This window comes from Oryctolagus cuniculus, chromosome 5 (genome assembly GCF_051225735.1).
Source record: "Oryctolagus cuniculus isolate XC-2025 breed Fujian yellow rabbit chromosome 5, ASM5122573v1, whole genome shotgun sequence".
In the NCBI taxonomy this organism is placed as follows: Eukaryota; Metazoa; Chordata; class Mammalia; order Lagomorpha; family Leporidae; genus Oryctolagus; species Oryctolagus cuniculus.
This window is the reverse complement of record NC_142871.1, coordinates 147,097,733-147,124,847: the sequence shown is the minus strand read 5'-3', so window position 1 is coordinate 147,124,847 and position 27,115 is coordinate 147,097,733. Positions and strand designations below refer to the sequence as shown.

Below are 27,115 nucleotides of genomic sequence, written 5' to 3'. Positions count from 1 at the left end.
ACAATATTAGACTACATTAATAAACATGTCATGTTTAGGTCAACATAGACAGTCTTTGGGCTGATTCTGACTACTTTGGGAATGTCTTATTATTTTCCAGCTTCGTATTTTAAGAAGGGCATTGATTAAGTGTACAGTGATGACAATGACGATGAAAAATTAGGGCCAGACATTATACCAAGCACTTTAACATTTTTTTCACTAAATAATTTCAGAACTGCTATAAAGCAGATTTGTCAAAGATGCAAAAATAGAAACCCAGAGAAATTAATTAATTTCAAGTTCAGTTATTAACAGGTGGAGTTGGATTTGAATTCAGGACCATCTGACTCCTAAATCTGTTTGTATATCATTATGATAACTAATGTTTTCAAGCATTTATTATATATGAGGCATTGTTTGAAGTACATCATTTCTTTAACTCTAACAAAAAGACAATGTAGTGGAAAACATATCCCATTTTACAGGTAAGCAAACTGAAGCTTGCAGAGGTTGAGTCATTGACTTGTCAGGGCTCTCCATGTCAGTCAGTCCTGGACATGAATCCCCATTTGTCTGACCCAGGTCTTATCTCCATGCTTGTTGCTTATAGATAACAAGGCCAAAATGTTATATCCTGTGTTGCACAGGATAGCAGAATTAGGATTTACAAGAACTTAGATTTAGTCTGTGTCAATAATAGTCTTGTCTGCCTCAACTACAAGTGAGCTAGTAAGAGGTAACAAACATCACTGTCAAGGGGGTATATCGGGATTTACTGCATGCAGTTTGAGCTAGGATTAGATGATTTCTAAAGTATCTTTCAAGGATAAGTTCCTGGGGGCTGGTGCTTCTGGTGTAGTGTATTAAGCCGCTGTCTGTGGTGCTGGCATCCCATATGGGCACTGGTTCATGTCTCTGCTGCTCCACTTTTGATCAAGCTCCCTGCTAATACACTTGGGAAAGCAGTAGAAAATGGCCCAAGTCCTTGGGCCTCTGCACTTAGATGAGAGACCCAGATGAAACTCCTAGCTCCTGCCTTCAGTCTGGCTCAGCCCTGGCTGTTGCAGCCATTGGAGAGTGAACCAGTGGATGGAAGATATTTCTCTCTCTCACTCTTTCTCTCTTTTGCTCTCTCACTCTCTATCTCTCCTTCTCTCTCTGTAACTCTGACATTCAAAAAATATAAATAAATCTTAATAAAATAAGAATAGATTTCTATATATAGTCTTAGTTTTTTCTTGAGGCAATTTCAATTTTCAGTTCTGGGCCATTCCCTTAGTTGCAAGTACATATTCTGCAAAGAGAGAAGGGGCTAAGTAGAGAAAGGAGCCTTTCATCTTCATGTCCTTTGTTCTATCTTGTGCCTACCCACTAGTTCTTATACTTAGAACTCTTATACTTAGAACTCTTATACTTGGAATTTACTGTAGATGACATCATCTTTTCCATGTCTGGATAAATGGCTTTCTCACTTCTCAACTGCTTAAAATAATAAGATATTTCTATATCTTTCCAATTCATATTTAAAAATTAAAAACTGAACTTCCATTTAGATATATTTATCACTTCTCCTAAAACCAGCGCTTGATGATCTAAAAACCTATATCTAAAGGTTATGAGTAATAGTCGAAGTTTTCATCAGTGTAAAGCATGGAGATTACTTCACTGCAGGAAACAGTTGTCTAATTTCTGCAAATTAAATAGGAGTAGGGGCCAGTACTGTGGCCCCAGCAGGTTAAGTGAAACTTGCAGTGCTGGTGCTACATGTTAGAGTGCTGGTTCAATTCCCTCCTGTGCAAGTTCTAACCCAGCTCCTTGCTAATGCATCTGGGAAGGCAGTGGAAGATGGCCCAAGCAGGCCCCTGCCACCCATGTGGTAGACCAAGAAGGAGCTCCTGGTTCCTGACTTTGGCTTGGCCCACTCCTGCCTCTTGAGGCCATTTGATAGGTGAACCAGTTGATGAAAGATCTCTTTCTCTCTATCTCTTCCTCCATCTCTCTGTTGGACTGTCTTTCAAATAAGTAAATAGATCTTTATTAAAAAAAAAAAAAGATAGTATTCAATGGGAGCTTGGATCTGTTTTCAGAAATGCGTACATAATTAATATTTTCCCAGAGAAGCATTTGCAAATTGTTGCTGTGCAGTTGGGCTCCATTCTTGGGAGAAACAGAATGATGCATCAGTAACTTGAAACTTCCCTAAGAACTAATCCTGCCTTTGAAAGTGGACTGGGCTCAAAAGACAAGCTTCTTATTATCACACTGTGCACTTTCTCTTTTCTCACTCTCTCACCCTATTTCCTTTTCTTTCTCTGATACTCTCCTTCTCTTGTCTTTTCACTTAGGAAACCATTTTTTTTTTAATGCATCTGTAGCTGTTTATTTGGCATGTATCTGATTTTATGGGTTTGTGGATCTCTTGATATTAAATTCATTTCAAATTGGCTTTTATTACTCATACTTTGGGCTGTTGCCTTTAGCAAAGTCAACACCACAATCAGGGTTACCTTAGTTTGTCTCTTTCAGGAATGTACTCTTTCATTTGGGGTCCTATTAAACAGAGCAGCTTTCTAACTAAAAAAACCAAGTAAATAAATAGAATAAAACCACTGCTATATTCGAATGCCTGGATTTACTTCTCTTTCAAAATCAGCCACTGTTGATTTAAGGAATAGGATTTTAAGTGCACATAAAAAGATTATTGTTTATCAATAATATCTTGATATTTCTCCAGGGTGGAGAGACTTCTGTTTGTACTATTATGTTAAGTAAGTGGAGAAGCAGAAGTTGAATCATGATCTGCAGGTTTGAATTCTACTCTTAGCTTAGCACAGAGTATTTTGTACGTGACATTAGAGAAATCAGCTTACCTCTCAATACAGTGCCCTCTTGTAAATTAAGGATAATCAACTTTTAGTTCAAAAGTGGAAGGATAATAAGATAAGGTTTAAAATGGCTTTTAACTTTCTACCTATAGAGATTGAAGGTGACAAAAGAACATTACAAGGTCTGTGGGTATCCACGTTCCTGGAGGGAAGGCTACTCACATGTTCCCAGTGGGAGATTCTGTTCAATCAGGAGCCATCACTTGAGTGGTTTGGCAATAATAAGATTAGATTGACTGCAGATAAAAAAGGGAAAGGTTGATTAAATCATTCAGTCCCTTGACAATTTTGCAAACCAAGTGATTTTTTTTTTTTACAACCATTAGTCCTAAAATGTGCAATGTACAGACTAGCCAAATAACCATGGTTCTGGATTCCACATATTGCAGGATTTTCTCTTTCCCTTTCCCAAAATTAATATCAAGTTTCTTTATCAAAATATGTACTATTATTATTAATGATTTCCACATGCTCTCTAACACTGTTTTTTAATTTTTATTATTTTTCCTTGAAAGTTATAGGTTCAGACGTACAGGGAGATAAAGGGAGAGCGATCTTCCATCTGCTGGTTCACTCCCCAGATGGCCACAATGTGTAGTGCCAGGCCAGCCCAAAGCCAGGAGCCATGAACTTCATCCAAGTTTCCCATGTAGGTAGCAGGAGCACAAACACTTGGGTCATCTTCTGCTGCTTTTCTCTGGCTATTAGCAGGGAGCTGGATAGGAAGTGGAGCAGCCAAGACATGAACTGGTACCCATATGAGATGCTGGCATTGTAGGCAGTGGCTTCACCTCCTATTCCACAACACCATGCCCCTAACACTGTTTCTATCTCTTTCACTTGAAAAAGTGCTAAAGGGGGCCAGTGCTGTGATGTAGTGGGCTGGGCCTCTGCCTGCGACAACAGTTCATGTCCTAGCTGCTCCTCTTCTGATCCAGCTCTCTACTTATGGCTTTGGAAAGCAGTGGAAGATGGCCCAATTACTTGGAAGAAGCTCCTGGCTTCTGGTTTCAGATTGGTTCAGCTCTGGTTGCTGCAGTCATTTGGGGAGTGAACCAGAAGATGGAGGACCTTTCCTTCTGTCTCTCCCTCTGTCTGTAGCTCTACCTATCAAATACATAAAAATGAAAAAATAAAAAAAAAAATTTTAAAAAAGAAAAGGTGCTAAAATACACCTGGGTAACAGAAACACCCATGGTAGCCAACTGGTTCACTCACTTACCAGTTAAATTCCTAGGATAATATGATAGACATATGAATCATTGTATGCAGAATTTTAAGTCTATACCTCAGTCTTCACCTTATTACTTAGACATCTTAATACAGAAGATAAATAATAGAGAATACATGTTAGTATAGAAATGAAACATTTAAAATTTTAAAACTCCAAATCTAAACTTCCTGGGACAAGTTCAGAAAGAGAAAGGTGATTTCTCCTTTCAGATTCTCTAACATGTCCTTCACACTCATATTTAAAGCAGCTCCCAATAATCTTATTTAAATCACACAGTTTATCTAAATATGAAAAGCCTAGTAAAATATAAGCAATTATTGATTAAGAAAAGAAATATACTGTACTTGCCCAATACTTTATAGTTATTAAAGTGTTTAAACTCATTCTCTTTCTCTACAATATCTGCTTTTCTCAAAAGTTTTAAAAAAATTATGTAATTGTCTCACCTTTATCTGAGCAATCTCTCATTTATTGATTATGTGTTGCATTCATGTTTACTTGAAAATTTTAAAGGTGGGTGATATCTAAGAACACAGTCAAAGCTCAGGTTTTAGGCTTATGCATAAATATCACCATAGTGACAGGTGTTTTGCACAGTGGTGTTTGGCACAGAGACAGACTCAGATGCCCATATCCTGTATCAGAGTGCCTGGGTTCAAGTCTCTGCTGCACTTTTGATCCAGATTTCTGCTGATGTGCACCCTGGGAGGCAGCAGCTTATGGCTGAGTTGGTTAGGTTCCTGCCACTCACATGGGAGACTTAGATTGAGTTCTTGGTTCCTGGCTTTGACCTGGCCCAGTCTCAGCTCTTGTGGGCATTTGGGAAGCAAAATGGTGGAAGAGAGATTCTTCTCTCCATCTCTGTCTCTCCATCTCTATTGCTCTCCTTCAAATAAACAGAAAAGCAAGTAAGTAAATAAATAAATAAATAAATACTGCCAAGAGCAAGCACATATATACATATGCATACCATATCCTCAATGAACCTTTGTCTTGGCTGGCATTCCCAGTCTGAAATCACTTTTCTTTCAAATCCCACTTCTCACCTCATGGTGCCTGTGACTTCTTTCAATATTTGTCCACTGCTGCAGACTTCTCTTTAAAAGCAAAAAGCCTAGGTAGTGGAAAATTGAGTTACAGGGAGAAAAAATACTTTGACAAAGAAACAAAGCTTGGTAAAAGTGAGGAATGATAATAATATCTTTTGTAAGTTCTATGGCCACTTCAAAAACTTGTGCATTTCTCTGTTATATGTGATTTAAATTTTATGTGAATTCTTCATTCTTTAAAATAACACTGTGTTTTCTTGTTCTGTATGTTATATAGATAATTCTACTTGAAAAAAATGGCTGATAATTTTTTTAATCAAGTAAACAGGGACAGTGGAATGGACCTTAAGGGAACTCAGAAAAGAAGCAAGGAGAAGGAGACCTGCAAGGTGCAGTGAAGATGCAAAACATGAGAACTGTTTAGACAGAGTGCTTGTATTCCCCCAAATCACGTAACTTTAGACATGGAGGGCAACATCAAGCTCATGTTTCATTTCTTTGCTATGCATCCTAGACAGCCATGTGCACAAGAAGAAGTCCCCAGTGAAAATTTCTTCACCACCCTACTTAGCATTTTTACATCCCCCACTCTCCTTTTTCCAGACACTGACTTTTAATCACTTACCCCAAAGTCAAGGCTTCTTCCTGCCTCAAGGCCCTCTCAGATGTTAAAATATTCACGTTCAGGCCGGCGTTCCGGCTCACTAGGCTAATCCTCCGCCTTGCGGCGCCGGCACACCGGGTTCTAGTCCCAGTCGGGGCGCCGGATTCTGTCCCGGTTGCCCCTCTTCCAGGCCAGCTCTCTGCTGTGGCCAGGGAGTGCAGTGGAGGATGGCCCAAGTGCTTGGGCCCTGCACCCCATGGGAGACCAGGATAAGTACCTGGCTCCTGACATCGGATCAGTGCGGCGCGCTGGCCACAGCGCGCCGGCTGCGGCGGCCATTGGAGGGTGAACCAATAGCAAAGGAAGACCTTTCTCTCTGTTTCTCTCTCACTGTCCACTCTGCCTGTCAAAAAATAAAACAACAAAAAACAAAAAAAAATTATTAAAAAATATTCACGTTCAATGGCACTGACTTAGACAGATAGTGTTGGGTCTGCCATGAGAACAAATGAACAGTTGGTTGTACAGCCTGGGTGTCACACACAGACTCCTGTCTTTTCTGGGCCACTCAAGTGGGACACTGCGGTGTGCTGTGAAGAGAAAGTAGGGTGAGGTGGTGACATCCTGTCGATGAGGGAATCTGGCAGCAGCCATGCAGTGACAGAATGAAGGGGAGTTCTCCAAGGAGGCAGGGGAGTGGTCATGGAAAGAGGAGTACAAAGAAAGAAGAACATTTTACAAAAACAAACACCACTACTAGATGGGTAGTGTGCGAAGGCAGTTGAGAAGTTTTTCTCCAAAATTCATCCACTCATCTATTCTTTCATTCATTCTACAAATAGCTACTAAGTACAAGGTGTTAATAATACAGAAATGAACAAAGCAGATGTTGTCCTTACACTAGCATAAAGCTCACAGTGAATAGGGAGTTGGGTGAGGAAACAAAAACAAATTAAAAATAAATGTATGAGATAACATTGTATAGTAATAAATATTCTGAAAAGAAACATGTTAAGCAGATAGAATGGTCAGATACTGTTACTTTTCATTGTATGGACATGAGAAAACTCTCTAGTTGGGGGATATTTAAAAGCAGAATAGAATGAAGGGGGCGTGAGGTGTCAGCAAGTGTGATGGTGATCATGGTAATCATGATAAAAAGACTTAAAGAGGATGTTGTTATGTGTTAAGAGATGAGAGGATCACAAGGAGGAGATAATCAACAGGTCACATGCAACAAAAATGTCAAAATACAATCAAGGTGCCAGTGCTGTGACGGAGTAGGTAAAGCTGCCGCCTGCAGTGCCAGCATCCCATAAGGGTGCTGGTTCGAGTCCCAGCTGCTCCACTTCCGATCCAGCTCTCTGGGAGAAACAGATGATGGGAAAAGCAACAGACGATGACCCAAGTGCTTGGACCCCTGCACCCACGTAGGAGACCCAGAAGAAGCTCCTGGGTCCTGGCTTCAGATCAACATAGCTCTGGCTGTTGCAGCCATTTGGGGAGTGAACCAGAAGATGGTAGACCTCTCTCTCTCTCTCTCTCTCTCTCTCTCTCTGCCTCTGACTCTCTGTAACTCTGCCTTGCAAATAAATAAATAAATCTTTTAAAAAAATGCAACCAGCTCATTTGACAATGAAGGAGCTTGATGATGACCATAGAGAGGATTGCAGTGAATTGTATTTGGAAGGAAAATTAATTGCAGAATATCAAGGAGGAAAAGCCTAACAGGAAATAGGTATTGGAGAGATGTTTTGGAAAAAGCTACTGATGAAGGAAAAGGGCATGTAGGAATATGGAACCATGATTTTTTGGCTTTATTTTCCCCACTAGACCAGGGTGTCTCAACCCTGAAACTATGACATTTTGGGCCATGTATTGGTTGTGGGGCTGGCAAGAGGGCTACCCAGTGCATCATAGACATTCAGCAGCAACTCCATCCTCCACCCAACAGGTACCAGCATCACCTGTCCACCCAGTGGGACAGCCAAGGTGACTCCAGACATTGCTAGATGTCCCCTCATGGCAAAACTTCCCCATGTTGAGAACGTCTACTCAATAGGTGAGTTGAGTATGTTTGAAACAAATCAAGAAAGAGCCCATGGACAGCAAGAGAGAAAGGACACTGAAGAGAGATTTTGTCAATGTGAGGATATATAGCAAGGAATTCAACATGTTTCCTTCTCTGCAAGTAAGAAAAAGAACTATCAAAACTGTTAGTACTGCTTTGTTTTATAAATTGAGGAACAAATATTGTTACTCTAAATTAAGAAAAAGCATTCAAGCAGAAAATTAAAAGAAAAATATACTTGTTGTAACAATTTTGATGCCAGCATACAAACTTTCAAGGAAATGCAGTATTATTAAAAAAAGAGAAACCATTAGTTATCCTTTCATATATTAGTAGAATTAAGAATTAGTAGAATATCCTTTCTATATTAATAGAATTAAGAAAAATGAGCAAGTGGCTTGAGTTGGAGAGTAGATCATGTGATCCACAAATTGTCCGTTAGTCTGGGAAGTCCTTAACTGAGGATTGAAGACAGATGTTTCTATGTGACTCATGTATTTTTACCACTTTCTCATGGGCATGAACTGGGATTATTCCTCCCCGTCTACTGATGATGTCAGTGTTTTGTTTACACAGGATGAACCTGCCTAAGTCAAATTTGGCTGTAAGTCACGTGGCACCCAGTAAAAATACATACGCAGACTTCTCTCTAGATAAAATAGAGTTGTTGGCTCTCTGGGAAAAGACTTGGTTTCTGAATTGAATATATGAAGTTTAGAAGTTAGAGAATGATCTTTAAGAAGCATCTCAGAGTTGAAAGAGATCATCATGATTATTTTTTCTTTTTCTTTTTGTTTTGAAAATATTTATTTATGTGAACATCAGAGTGACAGAAAGGGAGAGACACAGAGAAGGGAGATCTTCAGTCCACTGGTTCACTCCCCAAATACGTGCAACATCCACAGGGCTGGGCCAGTCCAAAGTCAGGAGCCAGCAACTCCATCTAGATCTCCCACATGTATGGCAGGAACCCAAGCACTTGGGCCATCATTGACTGCCTCCCAGATACAACAGGAAGCTGGATCAGAAGTGGAGCAGCTGGGACTCAACCTGGCACCCAACTGGCTTAATCCACTGTATCCCAATGCCTGTCCCCATCACAATTACTTTTACAAATGTTTTATCATCTCTCAATTTGCTGTTTCAGGTCTCTACCATTAAAAATAAACAAAAGTTTTATTTTTCAGAAGATGAGCACAAATGTGAACATACTGTGATACATGGCAATGAAATCTTTTTGTTTCCTAAATTAAAGACAAATGTCAATCCACACCTAAAAATGCAACTAGCAGTTATTGGAAACTTCCTATATATGGTGGGTTATTATAGTTATTTTATACCTGTGGTGTTTGTATTATTCCCATTAGCAAGCAAGAAAACAGGCAATCACACAAGCACACTGTTGAGCCCCACAATGTGCAAGCAACAGTTTCATGTCCTGAGTTTGTCTTTGGACATGCTTCCCCTCACCTCCCTGAGGTTTTTCACCACTTTCTGATGAGATGTCAACTTCTTGTTATCAGTAGACACACAAGTTGAATTACTTTGGTCTGCTATCCTGGTGATTTATTCTAGTCAGTTAGTCTTTGTCTAGTTGTCCAGTAGTTAACAGACATGATTTTGGCTGCTCCTAGCAGATCCCTCAAGTAACAGACTATGGAAATGATCCATTGAGGATCAAACTAGATGTCACCAAGAAGTCATTTTTTTTCCTTGAATTAAGGACTTGAGTTTGTCACTGGCCCCACCTAAGGAGATAGTCATGATCTTTTAATTTAGTAAGTTTTTTAAGCAAACTTATTGTGTTGCAAATTTGTTGGAATTTATTACGTCCAAAAGGGGGAAAAACCTCAGACATTAATTAATTTCTTTTCAGTGACTGATTTCCATCACAAGGACCTTTCTTTGGATGAGTAGTCCTGGTCTAATTTATACATTTCCTTAATTTTCATTATAACTGTTACTATATGTTATAGTTGTATGTTTATTCTAATATCTATATATCTATCCAATCTGCTGCTCCAAATATTTTGTCTGCTTGCTTTAAGAGTTATTGTGCACTCTTCAATTGCTGAGAATATTCACCCCAGGAATAAATGAATGTCTCTGGTAAGCTTTACTTCTCCCAAACAGTAAAAAGGACACACCAAAGTGATTTTATATATATTATGTATATTATATATATATACATATATATATGTATATGAATGGGTGTAAGCTTCAGGAAGTTCAATGTGAAAGCATCCTGGGAGTCTCTACTGCAGCATCTCACTCAACTGAACAAGGGATCTATCCACAGCGTGTCTGTAGGTAGCATGATTTCTCAGGCATAGTTGGGTGGGCTGCAGGAGAGGCAAACAAGTGGGCTCTGACTGGGAGGTGGTCAGGAAAGAGACCAGCCCCTTCCCCCACTCCCATGGCCATGCGCGCCACTCTTCCTCTATACAAAGACAATTTGCTTTTCATGTAGTAATGAAGAACAATGTTTAACAGACAAAGGAGCTTCTAGTTTATTATTGTGCTGTCTTTGACTAGAGCTAGATGCTGGGAAAAAATGGTAATTCACAGTGTGAATGCTTCTTTTCCAGCCGTACGGGTTATGGCTGAGCATGTACATTGTATATTGCAGATGGTACAATAGCGAACACTGTGAGAAGGAAAAAAGAATGAATTACAGCCTTTTTCCCCCTTGCTAACCAAGAAACCAGAAATTTCTTCATAATGATTTTCTATTTGTGTGTATGTGTGCGTATGGGTTACTCCTTAGCAATATGCATGGCTGGATTCTGACAAATGATTTTTAGGTTTACAGTTTTACAATTAATGTAAAAAAAATCTACCAAGTTGATCTTAGAAGAACACCTGTGTTCTACATGTTTTTTCTTCAGTAAACTGATACAGGGCACAGGTGATGCCTCATTAACTTATTTCATGCAAATAAAAACATATTGCATGATTTCTTCTCCTTAACTATATAATTACTGAAACAGGATGGTGCTGAATAAAGCCACAAATTTTGGGAGGGAAGAATTTAGCATCTTCTGTGAATTCCCCTATGCTGTAGGGATTTGTGGTCCATGTACATCTGATGTAAAGAAAAAGTGATGGGAATGTGTCTTTCATATGTTAAAACAAAAACCAAAAAAACCCTTATTGATCCCTAGTTAGTCTTTTTTCTATATCCCAGGCCACTCTCTGAAACACAAGTGAAAATTTCCCAAGGAGATGGAGGAATTGAAAGCTCCAAGGAGGGACCATCTCAAATCAGCAAGCTTAAGTGTTTTGAGTTAGGGTTCAGATATTCTTATCAATGATTTCCAGAAAATGACATTGATTTTCTTTGGAAACAATGATGGAAAAACAGCGAATGTGTACCGGAATTGCTTTGAGAGTTCCGAAATCACACTGGAAAGCGTCCGAGCATTCCAACACAACTGTAAACAATCCCATGCTGCATTTATGGGGGAGGGCATTTCTGTTTTTGAAAGTCATTTGTGATTTTATTTTCTATGTTTTTAATTTATTGAATTAAAGCCAGATTTATTCAATTAAGATAATACACTGCAAGGTTAACTGCCATTTGCTGTTCATTTAGGCAAGCTATTGTACAGTTATGTAAATTTCATGAACAGAGACACTACTTGAGTGTCTTAATTACAAGCAAAAAGTGTCATTTAAATATGAATTAAGTGAATAGTTGCCTGTATTTCCTGTTTCTGTATTTTCTGTCTTTAAAATCTAAGGGCTATCCAGTGGTCCATACTGGTCATGAGATTTTTCTTTTTCTTGCAAAAGAAAAACACTCCCACTACAAAAATTATAAAAAGAAGTAGAGAAACATGTGAAAATGTCAGTTACCACACTGCTCGGTACTCACCAATATGGAAAACAGGGTGCCAATTTTTCACTGTTGGTCATTGGTTTTCATTTTCATGCTGTTACTGAAATTTTAAAAAATTATTCAGTGGGGCAGGCTTTTGGCACAGCGTTTAAGACACCACTTGAGACAGCTTCATCCCATATCAGTGTCTGGGTTCAAGTCTCGACTTTGCTCCTAATTAGCTTCCTGCTAATGTGAACCCTAGGAGGCAGTGGGTGATGGCTCAAGTACTTGGGTCCCTGCCATCCACCTGGAAGACCCGAGTTGAGTTGAGTTCATATATATGAGAGGGATTGGGTTGACTGAGAAAACCTAGGAACCCTACAGAAGTTTCGGGCCATGTTCAGCACATGTACATCCTATTTAAAAAATTATTTCAGCCTGTACTACATGTGTCATTTACTTAGAGTCACTCTCTATATAAATTCATATTTTTAAAACCTTCTTTTAAACTACCCATTTATAATGCATCCAGACATTCAGTTTTCATTCCCCAACGCTGGAATGTACATAATTTTATTTTAATCACTGTTTTATCTTTGTTGAAAGAAACATTCATTTTAAATTTAGAACTGTCACAACCATAGATGTGTTTAACAAAGTGACCCCTGACCTGATTCTCTGCTGATTTCTGTGAAACAATTCCCCATGCATCTCGGACTTACTGACAAATCTTGTTTTTGTTTGTCTCTGCGTTTTCGGATGGTTCTGGTGGATAAAAATGACCCAGAGACAAATCTGGCATTAATCATGACGAGAGGGAAGGCTTCACAATTCGTTAATGCAAACCACACCCCGGTTCTGTGGAGTCAGTTCCCAGCTCCTGTCCCCTGCCCGGGCCATGGCAGCCTGGGAACATCTTCCCAGCGCCCCCCAAGGCCGCTCCTGCTGGCTCCCCCACGAGTGAGAAGTTCACTATTCACTCACTGCTTGCGTCATCCTTCCCAACATGTTCCCACTGATACATTAAAGGAATTAATTGCTCATAATGATCTCACCATCTGTTAACAGAGGTTCATACCTACAGGCTGGTGGCATGCGGTGGTTCTATTCAGGGATCAATAGGCAGCGCCGGCCGCGCGCTTTCCCACATCGCCTGCCTTTGCGCGCTGAAAGGGGGAGGAGCGCTCAGGGCCGGCCATCTGCTTCTTGTCTTTCTGTGCGAGACCTTGATGCCGTCCAGCGCAGCTCTGATCTGACTCCAGTCCGACTGGAATGTGGCTGATCTGAGAGCCTCTCAAAGCTGTGAAAGTGAGTCAAAAGGAGATGCCCATTGTCCGGCATGGCTGAAAGAAAATGATCACTTTAAAATTCATAACTCCCAGGTGCCTGCCATCTATTCATGGGAAAAAACCCTCTGAACTTCTCTTCATTAAAGAGAGGAGAGTCCTGCTAAAAAGAGAGAAAAGGAAGTAGTTTGTGGGAATGTGGAGGGGATTTTCAGGCTAAACAAATGAGGAATTTGGAATTTTGCACTCGTGTTAAAAGGGCTGTGTGTGGAAGGGGAAGCCCTTATTTAAAAAAAAAAAAAAAAAGGAGAAGGCAGGCTTTTCTGGGGCACTGTAGCAAGTAATGAAGAAAGAGCATTTTAATTTTTCTCCAGGATATTTCAAAGATTACGCCGTCCTTTTACTTTTATTACCTGAAACTGAGAAAACTTTCCCATTCGATTCTGTACAAGAGTCTTAGTCAATTTCCATTCCAATTCTACAGGAGTGAATTTGTGTGGGAAATTAGGGAAGCATGAGAGTCTGGAAAATTACCGAGTCTGCTATGGGACACATGGGCACAGTGCAGCTCAGATCCATCCCATGTTTCTTAGAATACTCACCAGGGTCCTCTGCACCTACCATGCCCTCTGTCAGGAGGAGAATTTTCTCTGTATCTTGAGCGGCAAAGATGCCATCAGGAAATAGTTAAGAAATGAAAAACAAAACTGCTGGTGCCTGGGCAGCTTACAGTTCAGCTGAGTCCCAGGCCTGGTGGATCTTTACTGTTGGCCGTTGTGGAAAATTGATGTTGCATTGGAGCCACGCAGGAATCCAGAGAATATTTATGGACTGATGGATGGAGAGCCAAACAGAAGTACGAATGGAGAGACCTGCAGTCTATCTATTGAAAATCCTGTATCTTACAGATGATGACACACAAGCCCTAAAAAGTTAAATAAGGTGCTCAAAGTCACACAAGTGCATCATGGAGCTTCAGTTACTGGCAATGTTCTTTCCAATGTTTTATCCTGCATCATGAGTGGGGCGGGGTTTAACATTAGTTTTGCTTACCTTTCCATAATTAAGATAGATCGATATTGCCAACTTAAGGAATCCAGTAGTTCCTTTGAAAACAAATTCTGAGCTCTGTGGAAGATTATAATTACCAGTATTCACTAACACATAGCACATAGCGAGCCCACTGGTGAAGTAAGGTGTTAAGTCCAGCTTTCTTGGACATCCGTAACCAAATGAGGCAGGAAGCAAGAAAGGTAAGAATGGGTGATGATAAATGAAGTCACGACATCACTCCCTTGAAAAATGGGATCAACAGGGGCAGATGATGGAAAGGAGATAGAAGAATCCAGAAACAACCCCACATTGTGGAAATGAGAGATTTGCTTAATAGAATCACTGTTACTGGTCCTTATTGATAGATAAGAAGGTATCAGCTTAACCAAAATTTTTGCTATAAACGTATATTACAGTCTGTTGAGAAGCTCTTAGGGTATATACACAATCTTCCTCTGTGGAAGCCTATCTTTAACTTTCAGTGTGGTGGTTGGGAACATAAAATTCTTTGGATAGACTGGTGGCACATAGTAGAGTTATGTGGAGAAAAGGCAAACCATGTCAGGTGTAGGTATGTTCACTAATCTAATTTGATTCTTAAATTATCAAATTGTTTGACTCTACAGTTTACATGGTATCAAATCCTACAGTTTGTGCAGGTAAAATGTGGGTCAGAAAAAAGAAACCCAAAAGCTCAATAGTGCAAGTACACAGAGAATTGGGATGAAAATTGACAGCAGCCAAAAGGGAATAGCTAACATTTTCTCAAGTATTTCAGCCTCTGCCTGGAGCTCTAGGGAAAACCACATATTTATTCCAGAAAAAGTAAAGAATACAAAGGCATTTTCAAAAGTCTATGGAAATAGAATTAAAAGATGAGTTTAGTTTGGTGCAAAAATTGTTTTGAAATCCATGCACAGATTTTCATAATACACAATTTCATGAACTTCCTGAAGACCTATCATAGGCATGAATTTCAAAAACCTCTTACACCAAAAAATAAGCTTATTTTTTCTTTAAAATATTTATTTATTTATTTATTTATTTATTTGAAAGAGTTATAGAGAGAGAGGCACAAATATTGAGAGAGAGAAGGTGAGAGAGATCTCCCATCTGTCGGTTCACTCCCCATATGGCTTCAGTAGATGGGGCTGAGCCAAGTTGGAGCCTGGAACTCCATGTGCGTCTCCCATATGGGTTCTAGTGGCCCAAGTACTCATCGAGTCATCTTCTGGTGTTTCCCCAAGACATTAGCAGGGTGCTGGGTTGGAAGTGGAGCAGCCAGGGCTTGAACTGGTGCTTATATGGGATGCTGGTATTTCAGGCAGCAAGCCTATCTTTTAATTCCATTTTCCACAGACATTTTAAAGTACTCTTGTATATAGGTAAGCCAGAAGAAGAAATGAATTAAAAGTTATCCCATTATCCCTCCTAGAGATCGTCTGTTAACTTTCTAGAGTATACATTAAACAACAACAAAAGCTGATCACAATATTCATATTGTATAGCATTTAAGATAAAAATATGATATTGTAAATATCTAAACATTTTTGACCTTAAAAAGGCAGTTTTCATGTATGTCAATTTAAAAGCTTTTTATTTGGTGATGTACTGTGAGTCTCTTTCCTTTTATTTATAGGTATCCAGATATATTTAAATGGGCTTACATATGGTTTAGGAACCATCTGAGTAAGTGTTGAAAGTTCTGAGTATCTCAGCTCTTTTCAAGATTGGATTTCAAGCTGCTGAGAGATTTAATAGAACAAAAGCAATTTATGTTGTAAGAATATAGTTCATTAGATATTTACTGAAAATTTAGTTATTTATTTCCCTTTGCAGTGAAATGATGTTCTTTTCCTACTGATCCATACACCACCCACATAACTGAAAGTTTATCATAAGCTGTATTCTCTGTTATTAGTTGAGGAGGTGTAGATGTAATGAATGAGAGGGTGCCTAGCTCAAACAGCCACAATGACCACAAGCAACACACTTCAAAACCCTAACAAAACCCCAAATCAACAAACAAAAAACACCAAAGAGGCATAGTGGAATTCTAAGGCAGCTCATTTTTAGGGGATTCAGGTGAAAAATTCAGCTGATAGGATGATAGGGAAGAGTCTGATTTGTAGCTCTGAAGTTTTGACTTTAAGGCTCAACCCTATAGGGGGTTCTGACACCCAGAGAAATATATAATTTGAATATGTTTACATCAACTTTCTGATTTCTCTTCTTTTGTCAAGTACTATCTGAAACCTGACAGCTTTCTCATCTAATGCTGTCCTTGTTTGCTAAAGGGTTTTTGTTTTTGTTTTTTCCTTCACATAGACTGTTACTGGGTCAGACATACCTATTTTTTTCTATAGGTACATGCATTTTTTGTTTGTTTGTTTCTTCTAAGGACTCATAGAAAATTTCTGCCTCTTTTACTTATTCTGTACTTGAAAATAGACCTTCCTTTTAAACTTGCCATTGTAATCATTTTACATTTGTTCAATCATTGGACTCAATTTTGTTCCCAATTCTTGTGTTCAGAGTTAATCAATTGGGAAGATTTTAAAAGCACACAGCAAAAGCAAATACACTTTAATGCTACCCTACCCCCATCCAATTCTCACAGGCACTGGGTTTGTAGGGATAGCTGATCTCTGGGTTTTATTATTTTCCCTCTCTCTTTTCTTTCTTTCTTTCTCTTAAAAAACTGTGCATGGAAAGTAAAAGTTTATTGGGGGCAAGGGTTCAATGACTATTTTTCCCTCGAACAAATTAATCTTGTATAACCTGCATTATAAAGGCTATTTTTAAAAAGAGGAGGAAATAATCATTGAGGCCTTATTTGGAACTCTTGTGGGTTTGAGCTCACATTTGCACCAGCCAGAGATTTTCAATTAGCAGTGCCTTAGAAAACAGGGACCCCTGCCATTGTCAGTGTCCTGTGGAAGAAGAAGAGCAAATAGATTGGAAATGGTCTTATGGCTCAAGCTCCTGGGAAAATGTAACAGGTGTTACAGCTCAGCTGGGTGTGAGATTTATGAAAAAAGCCCACTCAGACTTTGCCCATAGAATTCTTGCTTTCTAGCTAGGGCTTCAAGTAGGAAGAAACTAATGACTTCATTACCATCTCAATTCTGGGAAATGCCTGGTCCAGACCTGACTCATTAAAGGAAAGGTATAGCACTCTGGGTGACCTTACCAGATCAAAATGTTATTTAGAGCAATTCCATTAGTCAGGGCCATAAACCTGCAAGAACACACCCTTTAGGAATAACACTTTGGCCATAAAATGAGGGGAGGAAAAACAAAAACAAAAAACAAAAACAAAATAAGCCCATACAGATAAAGAGGGAGAGAAAAGGGGAAAAACATATTCTATAATCATCCTGCTGCACCATTTCTTCCACTGTCTTTGAAAAGCCTCTACCTTCAGCCCTTCTTCCCTCACTCCCTGTTGTGACACATTAAATGGCTCTTGTGGCTGCCCCATTTCCAGTGCATTATAATTGGAGGATGAGGTAGAAGCCAGCAATGATGCCAAATTTCCAAGCACTGGAAGATAAAATAAAATCTCTTCAGTACTAACAGTACTTAATGGTACTAACAGTAGTAGTACTTAACTAGTATCAATTAACAGTAAATTTTTATTAGGTAATTGCTCCTTTTATTAATCTGAAATGAGAGAAGCATAGAACCATATCCCTGGACACAATCTTTCATAACCATTGTATTTCGTTTTATTTCATATTGCTACTTCACTGAAGGAGAACTTGGCCAGTGAAATGCAATTTCAGTAACCTTCTCACAGTCTATTTGTCTCTAAATGCCAGCCCCTTGGTGGGGGGTCCCCCTGCCCCTTATGACTCATTTTTATTATGCTCCCACATGCTCTGCTTTCCAGAACACCTTTCAGAAAAAAATTCACAGTCAAAAGACAAATTGTTTGTAAGGCCAAAGTGTTAAGGCTTGTGACCTTGCTTTAAAAAACTTAGCTGCTTCCTATTACACCTCCACTCCTGAGTAAATAAATTTCATATTTAAATCCCCAGACACAATTCTTCTTATCCTTAATAAAGTGCATAATGCTGCCTCTCTAGTGGACCTGAGATTCTCTCAGTACCGGGGAACATGCTGAGCCTTGAATGAGACGGAGTCACCCTGAAAGCATTAGACTGTATTGGTCTGACCTTTTAGCATTAAAGCCAAATGGAGAGCAAAGTAGTTTGGATGGGAGGTCAACAAAAGCTGCTGAGTATGGCAAAATTAACAATTACAGGTTTACAAGTCTTGGTCATCACATACCAAGCTCCTGTCTGCCAATTGTTGAAAGTATTAATTAGGGTTGTAATATCAATTTTAGTGTATTGTTGAGACCATGAAGTGATCTATTTAATGATCAGAACAAATTGGTTATGATGTTTGGGAAATTACTGCAGGAGAACTGAGTTATAGATTAGAGATTTCCTGAAAGAAATATTTTTCAGCAGTAGAATATATTGCTACCAAACTATGTGAAAGGAAATCTTGCAGTGATTTATTGGAATACCTATCACATTTATCTAGTTCCCTTTTATTTTATGTCTATTTTTCTCTCTCTCTCTCTTTTTTTTTTTTTTGGTATGGACGAGAAGGTTTAAAAAGCTTACATGAATCAATTTTACCATTTATAAATTAATTTTACCTGCATTAAATCATGCAACTCTACACAACAGTCCCTGGAGGTAGATAGATGAAGAAATGAGGCATTGAGAATTTGTTACCTACCTTAAAACCAACACATAGTGGTGATGAATCTAATACTCTTGCATTATGCTGAGCTCCTGAGGACAATCAGTTCATTGGTCATATTGACAATCTATGGTTTTGATATAATCTTAAAAATACTTCTTAGCACAGTTCCGCTTAGCACTGTTTAATGAATCCTTGGTGATGACAGTAGAGAAATATTTTTAAAAGGCATTTTACTTGCTGTTGTTTCCTTAGGCTCACAATCAGGGATTTGAGCTGAAAGATAGTTATTATTTTTAAGGGCACCTGAGGGTTAATGATTCATAAAATACTTAAATGTTTAATGCAACATATAAACAGTAGAATTTCTGAGTACAAACAACAAGAAACTAAGGGAAGGAATGATTGAATGAAAGGAAATGTTTTTATTTTAATAGGAAAATTACGAAGATATCCTATTAGAAAATGCACCCAGTAAATAACCATGATCACTATTTTTCCTACATGAGTGCTCAGTGCATGATCTCTGGGAGTATGTATACTTAAGGTCTTTGATGGTCTTAAGGTCTTTGCTGGTTTAGCAATAAGCCATTACAGTGTTCAGCACCTGTGCTTGGGATGCTAAATCCCTACAGAAGAAAGCTATAGGCAGTTGGATAAACCTTAAAGCTGCTAAAAGAGTTACAGAACTCTTTTAGTAAGCTACAGATGGAAAACAAAGACTCCTCACTACCCCTCAGCAGAAAAAAGAGAGAGGAGCAGAGAAAGAGAGAGAAGAAAGAAGAAAAGGCAAAAAAAAAAAAAAAAAAAGGGAGAAAAAAATGACTAAGGGGCCAGCATTGTGGCATAATGGGTAAAGCTGCTGCCTGTGATGTTGGCATCTCAAATGGGTGCCGGTTCGAGACCCAGCTGCACTACTTCCAATGCAGCTCCTTGATAATGCACCTGAAAAAGCAGCAGAAGATGGACCAAGTGCTTGGGTCCCTATACCTACATGGGGGACCCAGAAGAAACTTCTGGTTCCCAGCTTTGGCCTGGCCCAGCCCTGGATGTTGCAGCCATTTGAGGAGTGAATCAGTGGATGGAAGACCTTTCTCTCTCTCTCACTGCCTCCTCTATAACTGTGCCTTTAAAATAAATAAATATTTTTTTAAAAAATGCGCTCATTTTTGAAACTGAGCTCAAAGCATTGTTTGTTATTCAAACCTGAGGTTGACTTATCCTGAGGAGAAAAGGGCAATGTGGTGGAGTAGGACTATAGCTATCATCCACACACAGAAACATGAATTTGAACAAGTACGCATGCACAAAAATACCTTTATAACAGCTAAAGAAATCAGGTGGGAGCTTATAGTTCCTAGTTATAGCATAATAAAAGAAGATGGGGTAGGCATTGTGGCACAATGGGTTGAGCTGACTCTTAGGATGCCCATGTCCCTTATTAAAGTGTTATTTGAATCCTGTCTAATCTTCTGACCCAGCTTTCTATGTACATCCTAGGAGACAGCAGATGATGGCCTATGTGCTTGGGCCTCTGTCACCCATGTGCGAGACCTGGATGGAGCTGCTAGCTCCTACTTTGGACCCTGCTAGTGTGGGCATCTGGGAATAAAACAATGGATGGAATATCTCTGTCTGCTTTGTCATTTTTCCTTTAAAGTAGATGAAAATAAGTTGACATTTTTAAAAAGAGAAGATATATTGGAGAATGTAGGAAGAGAGTTTTACATTAACTACATTGTCCTTCCCCAACTCCAGGCATTACAGTGAAGAGATACTGTCTTCTTGGGGGAACAGTAAGGAAAGTAAGTCTAGAACTTTATCATGGGCTCCAATACCAGACCCACCACAGAAAAACTGCATTGGATAGACCCCCATTGTCCCTACATCCAGGTCTGTATCAATAAAATGAACCTCTAGATCACTTTAATGCCAAATGAGAACCCATAGCTCTGGCAAGATGAGCCCAAGTTCTTGTTGGCATCATTGTTTACTGAGTACAGCATTCTTAGGCTCAGATTATCTACAGTGACAGGAAGGTCTTAGTATCCAGGAGGTTGGATTCCAGTTTGGTCCTGTACCAATTGAGGCAGTTCTGGGCCTAGGGCACAAGTGATCAATCTTAAGGACCATAATAGATGATCTGCTCAGAATTTCTGGATAGGCTCACAGTTAAAGAACATTCCTAGACAAAGCTATACTGTTGGGATAAATACCTACATTTTCAATGTGCAAACATTGGCAAATGACCATCAGGCTTAAGAACCATCAGAGAAACATGTCACCAAGCAGACAAAAGTTGGCAGTGACTGATCTTAAAGAGATGGAAATATATAAAATTTTGACAAGGAATTAAAAATAGCTCCTTTAAGGAAGCCCAGTTAACCTCAAGGAAGTACAGAGAAATAATTAAACAAAATGAGGAAAACAATAAGTGACCAAGATAAGAAACTGTACTAAATGAAAAAAAAAATGAGAAGCATATATTGAAGCTGAAAAATACAATGAACAAAGTAAAAAATGAAATAGAGAGCATTAATGTGGAGTTGATTGAGGAGAAGTAAGAACTGTGAACTCAGAGTTTATTTGAAAATATAAAGTCAGGGGAAAAACAAAAAAGATGAAAAGGAATGAAAAAGCTTACAGGATTTATTGGATAGCATCAAAAGTTAAAATGGGTATTAAACATGAAGTTGAGAAAAACAAAGGGCAGCCGGCGCCGTGGCTCAATAGGCTAATCCTCCACCTTGCGGCGCCGGCACACCGGGTTCTAGTCCCGGTTGGGGCGCCGGATTCTGTCCCGGTTGCCCCTCTTCCAGGCCAGCTCTCTGCTATGGCCAGGGAGTGCAGTGGAGGATGGCCCAGGTGCTTGGGCCCTGCACCCCATGGGAGACCAGGAAAAGCACCTGGCTCCTGGCTCCTGCCATCGGATCAGCGCGGTGCGTCGGCTGCAGCGGCGGCCATTGGAGGGTGAACCAACGGCAAAGGAAGACCTTTCTCTCTCTGTCTCTCTCTCTCACTGTCCACTCTGCCTGTCAAAAATTAAAAAAAAAAAACAAAAACAAAGGGCAGCTCATTTAAAGAAATAATAGCAGAAACCATTCTAAAATTGGAGAAAGAAATATCTAGGTATGGAAGATACAAAAGTGTATAATCAGATTCAATTCAAATAATACCATTCTAAAACATGTCCTAATGAAATTGTCAGAGATCAAAGACAAAACAATGGATCCTAAAAGCAACAACAGAAAAGAGGAAGATGATATGAGAGATTTTCAGTACTCCTAGCAGCATCCTTTTCAGCAGAAAGTTTACAAGTTAGAAGAGTAGGATAATTATATTCAAAGCACTGAAGGGAAAAACTTCTAACCAAGAATGAAGTACCTAGCAAAGCTGTTCTTCAGAAATGAAGGAGAGACAAAAACTTTCAAAAAATAAGCACAAGTTGAAGGAATTCATTACAACCAAACCTATCTTATAAGAAATGCTAAACAGGTGAATTCAAAGTAAAAGAGAAGGATGCTAAGCAATAACATGAAAATATCTAAAAGACATTCTTTCTTCTGCTTCATCAAGTCTGTTGTTAAGGCTTTCCACTGCATTAATATGATCCATTGAATTCTTCATTTCTAAAATTTTGATTTCTCTTTAAGTTCTCAATTTCCTGGGAAAAATTTTTCATTCATGTCTTGTATGGTTTTCTTTAGTTTGTGGATTTGCTTCTGATTTTTTTTTTTTTGAGTAATCCTGTGATTAATTTTCTAAATTCCATTTCTAGCATTTCCTCAATCTCTTCATTTCACATTCTAATACTGAAATATTGTGTTCCTCTGGGAGGGTCATGGTGACTTCCTTATTCTTGTTTCTTGAATTTCGTACCATATTTTACAGCATTTGTGGAGTTGATTTGTAATTTTTTTTTCTTCTGTTGGTTTTTATCTTTGGGGCTATGCTTCTGTGGCCTTGTGGAATGTCTGCCCTTTCAGCGTGTGGTGGGTGTGGCCAGGGGGCTCTAATCAGTGCTCTAGGGTGGGGTGAGTTTCCAGGGTAACACCAAAGTTGGGCGTGGTAGAACTCAATACCCAGCTACATCCTACACCTTTTTATGTAGCCACTGAGGCCCCAAAGTCTCAGCACCTATGGCTTCCTCAGTTGCTGCTGGCGCAGGTGCCCCTCTGTGCCTTGTAGCTGCCCAGCCACTTCCCAGCCAAGCTCTGAGTCAGTGGGGGCTGTGGGCCATTCCCTCCACTCGAAGCTGTGGATCACACCTGCACACTAGTCACTAGACGGAGACGGCCCGCCAATGTTGCCAGGGCTGCATTCAGGTGCTCCATCTCAGGGAGCTGTTATGTGCATGCATACATGTTTCCTTAGGGTTGCCCTGTTTTAAAATGGTGCCTGCCATCTCTCAGCCAGATCACTCGTTCTGTTTTGGAGAGATTGGTTTGAATCGACTGGCTCCCTCCACTTCCACTAAGACCACAGGTGACCACCAGCAACTACTAGCCCAGTTGAGACCCATACCCCTCTCTCTCCGGCTCTATCTCCATGGATTGGTGCAGTCCATCTTCCTGCTGTCTCAGAAATGCCACCAGCTCCAGCTCTCCAAGACTCCAGCTCCCTGCACTCTCTGGTTGTGCATCAGCAGTCACCATGCAGATTCACCCTGATTCCCCTACTCCCATGGGGCCTCCAGGGTTCGTTTTCTCTCCAGTTCTCCACTGTTTCTCCCTAGCCCTGAATAGCATGCTGCACCTTAATCCACCATTTTTTCCCATGAAACAAATCTTAATACATTTAAGAACATTGGAATCTGATCAAGTATCTTTTCTGGCAATAATTATGTAAAACAAGAAATCCATGAAAGGAAAAACTTCAGAAAATATATAAATACATGGACATTAAGCTATATGCTTTTAACCAACTAGTGGGTCACTGAAGAAGGGAAATTTAAAAATTTCTTGAGACAAATGAGAATGGAAATACAATGTGCCTAAAACCAGGGGAGAATAGCAAAAGCAATTTTAAGAGGGAAGTTTTTAACCATATATGCCTCATTAAAAAAAGGAAAGATCTCAAAAAAGCAACCTAATTATGCCTCTCAAGAAACCAGCAAATAAGAACAAACTAAACTGCAAATCATTAAAAAAAGGAAATAAAAAAGATGAAAGCAGAAATACATGACATAGAGAAAAACAGTAGAAAGGATAAAGGAAAGGAATTGGTTTTTTGAAAAGATAAACAAAATAGATAAACCTTTAGCAAGAGAAATAAAAAAAGAGTGATGATTCCAGTAAGTAAAATCAGAGATGAAAAAGAAAACATTACAACTGACACTATAGAAATACAAAAAAAAAATCATAACAGACTGTTGTGAACAATTACATTCCAAGAAATTGAATAATGTAGAAGAAATGGATAAATTACTGGACACTTATAACCTACCACAAATGAATTTTGAAAAATTGGAAAATCTGAACAGAGCAATAATGTATAAGGAGATTGAGTCAGTAATTAAAAATATCCCACCAGGGGAAGAGGAGTTTTACAGTGGATTTAATTGCTTCTTGGGACACCACACCCCATATTGGAGTGCCTGAGGTCAAGTCCTGCCTCCTGCTAATGGCTTGAGAGGCAGCAGTTGGTGCCCTATGTATTTCAGTTCGTGTCAACCGCTGGGAGGTCCCATTGGAATTCCTGTCTCCTAACTTTGGCCTCGCCTGGCCTGGCCCATGCTGTTTCAGGCATTTAGGGAGTAAATCTATCGTTCTCTCCTCTTTTCAAATAAATAAATAAACCTTTAAAAAATAAAAATACATCAGCATCACTATTTAAAAACTCTTCCACCAAAGAAAGGCCCAGGACTTGATGGCTTTACTGCTGAATTCTACCAAACATTTAAAGGACTAATACTCATTCTTTTAAAACTCTTCAAAAAACTGAAGATGAAGGAAATCTTCAAAACTCATTCCACAAGGTCAGCATTGCCCTGGTCCAAGACAATGACACAACAAAACAGAAAACTACAATCCAATATCCCTGATGAACATAGTTGTAATAATCTGCAACAAAATGACAGCCAGACAAGTTCAACAATATTTTATAAAGATCACTCACCATTATCAACTGGGATTAATCTTAGAGATGCAATGATGCTTCAACATACTCAAGTCAGTTAACATGATATATCATCTCAGCCGAATGAAAGATAAAAATCAGATATTTTAATAGATGCAGAAAAAGAATTTGACAAAAATCAATATCGTTTCATGATTAAAACGCTCAAGAAATTAGGTATAGAAAGAATGTGGTGTCATGGATCACTTGGTTAATCCTCCACCTGTGGCGCCGGTATCCCATATGGGCACCAGGTTCTAGTCCCGCTTGCTCCTCTTCCAGTCCAGCTCTCTGCTGTGGCCTGGGAAAGCAGTGTAGTATGGCCCAAGTGCTTGGGCCCTGAACCCGCATGGGAGACCAGGAGAAAGCACCTGGCTCCTGGCTTCTGATCAGTGCAGCACTGGTCGTGGCGGCCATTTGGGAGTGAATCAACCAACGGAAGGAAGACCTTTCTTTCTCTCTTTCTCTCACTGTCTGTAACTCTGTCAAAAAAAAAAAAAAAAAAAAAAAGAATGTAAACCAACACAATGAAACAGCATATATGACAAAACAAGAGGACATCACACTGAACAGGGAAGGATTGGAACATTTTCCTCTAAGATCTGAAACAAGGCAAGCATGTGCACTTTCGCCACTTTTATCCAGCAAAGTACTGGGAGTCCTAGCTGGTGCAATTAAGCAAGCAAGAAAGAAAAGGCATCTAAATTGGAAAGGAAGAAGTTAAATTGTCCTTATCTATAGATAATAGAATCTTTTTTATGGGAAACTCAGAAAGCTCCACAGAAACACTCTTAGGTCTAATAAACGAATTCTGTAAAGTGATGGGATACAAAACATATCACAATTGGAGATATTCTAAGGCTAATGGTGAACTTTCTGAAAAAAAGATTATAATCCTATTTATAATAGCTACAAAAACTTAAATACTTAAAGGAAGATGAAAGATTGATAACTATGAAACATTGAAAAGAGAAATTTAAAAAGGTACAAGTAAATGGAAAGATATCTCATGATTTTGTGTTCATGGTTTAGAAGAATACATGTTGTTAAAATGTCCATACTACTCAAAATAATCTATAGATTCAATATAATCACTGTCAAAATACCAATGACATTCTTTAAGAATTGGGAAAAAAAATCCTAAACTTCATATGGAACCACAAAAGTCCCTGAATAGCCAAATCAATCTTGAGCAAAAAAATAAAGGTAGAAAAATCATATTACCTGACTTCAGGATATACTACGAAGCTACAGCAACTAAAATGGCAAGGCACTGGTATAATACAGATACATAGACCAATAGGACAGAATAGAGGATCTAGAAATAAATCCACATATATATAGCCAACTGATTTTTGACAACACAGATTAGAGAAAGGACAACCTCATCAATACATGATGCTGGGAAAGCTGAATATCTGAAGACAGAGGAATTAAATTAGATCTTTATCTGTCTACATAGAACAATCAACTCAAAGTAGGTTACAGACTTAAATATAGGACCCGAACTGTAAAACTGCTCGAAGAAAACGCTGTGAAATGGCTCCATGACATTGGTTTGGGCACTGATATTTGGACATAATCTCAAAGCACAGACAGCAAAAGCGAAAATAGGCAAATGGATTACAGCCAACCCAATAGCTTCTGCACAAGCCAGCAGAATGAAAAGACCATCTACAAAAAGGGAGAAAATATTCACAAACTATGCATACGATCAAGAGTAATACCCAAAATATTTTAGAAACTTAATAACAAAAAAAAACAAATAATCCAATTAAAATAAGTAAAAGACTTGAGTAGACATTTCTCAAAAGAAGGCTTACAAATGGTCAAGAGGTATATGAAGAAATGCTCAGTATCTCTAGTAATAAGGGAAATGCAATGAAAGTCAAACTGCAGTGCCAGCTCATTGCTATTAGAGTGACACTGATAAAAAAAAAAAAAAAGACAAAGGATAACAGTTGCTACAGGGGAGAAAAGAGAATCCTTATATACTGTTGATGGGATGTAAATTAGTATAGCCATTATGGAAAACAGTATGCAGTTTCCTCAAAATATTAACAATAGAAATAACCCATGAGCAATATACCCACCACTGGGTACATGAGAATACTTCAAAAAGTCTGGAATTTGGCACTAAAATATGAACTTATTTTGGTAAAAAATGTTAAGATCAGTGAAAGATTTTTCATAAAAACGTTTGGAAATTGTGTATTATAAAATAATTGTCTCAGATTTCAATTTTTTTTGCATCAAAGTAAGCTTATCTTTTACTTCCATTTTATGAAC

The 27,115-nt window shown here is 38.9% G+C and overlaps 1 long non-coding RNA gene across 2 annotated transcripts in view; it reads right to left on the bottom strand.

Moving 5' to 3' along the window:
• Positions 1-13,859, bottom strand: part of LOC127487343 (uncharacterized) — a 31,627-nt gene extending 17,768 nt beyond the window's left edge. Inside the window, exons 1-5 of one of the 2 annotated variants that reach the window (XR_007914114.3) lie at positions 12,727-13,859; positions 11,703-11,766; positions 5,072-5,215; positions 4,548-4,987; positions 3,030-3,103 (exon numbers count right to left, since the gene is read on the bottom strand). This is a non-coding gene — a long non-coding RNA (uncharacterized LOC127487343). Of the gene's footprint in view, positions 1-3,029; positions 3,104-4,547; positions 4,988-5,071; positions 5,216-5,775; positions 6,158-11,702; positions 11,767-12,726 lie in introns of those variants that run through there. The other variant, XR_016234203.1, reaches the window with a different exon arrangement.
• Between the last annotated feature and the right edge of the window lie 13,256 nt (positions 13,860-27,115).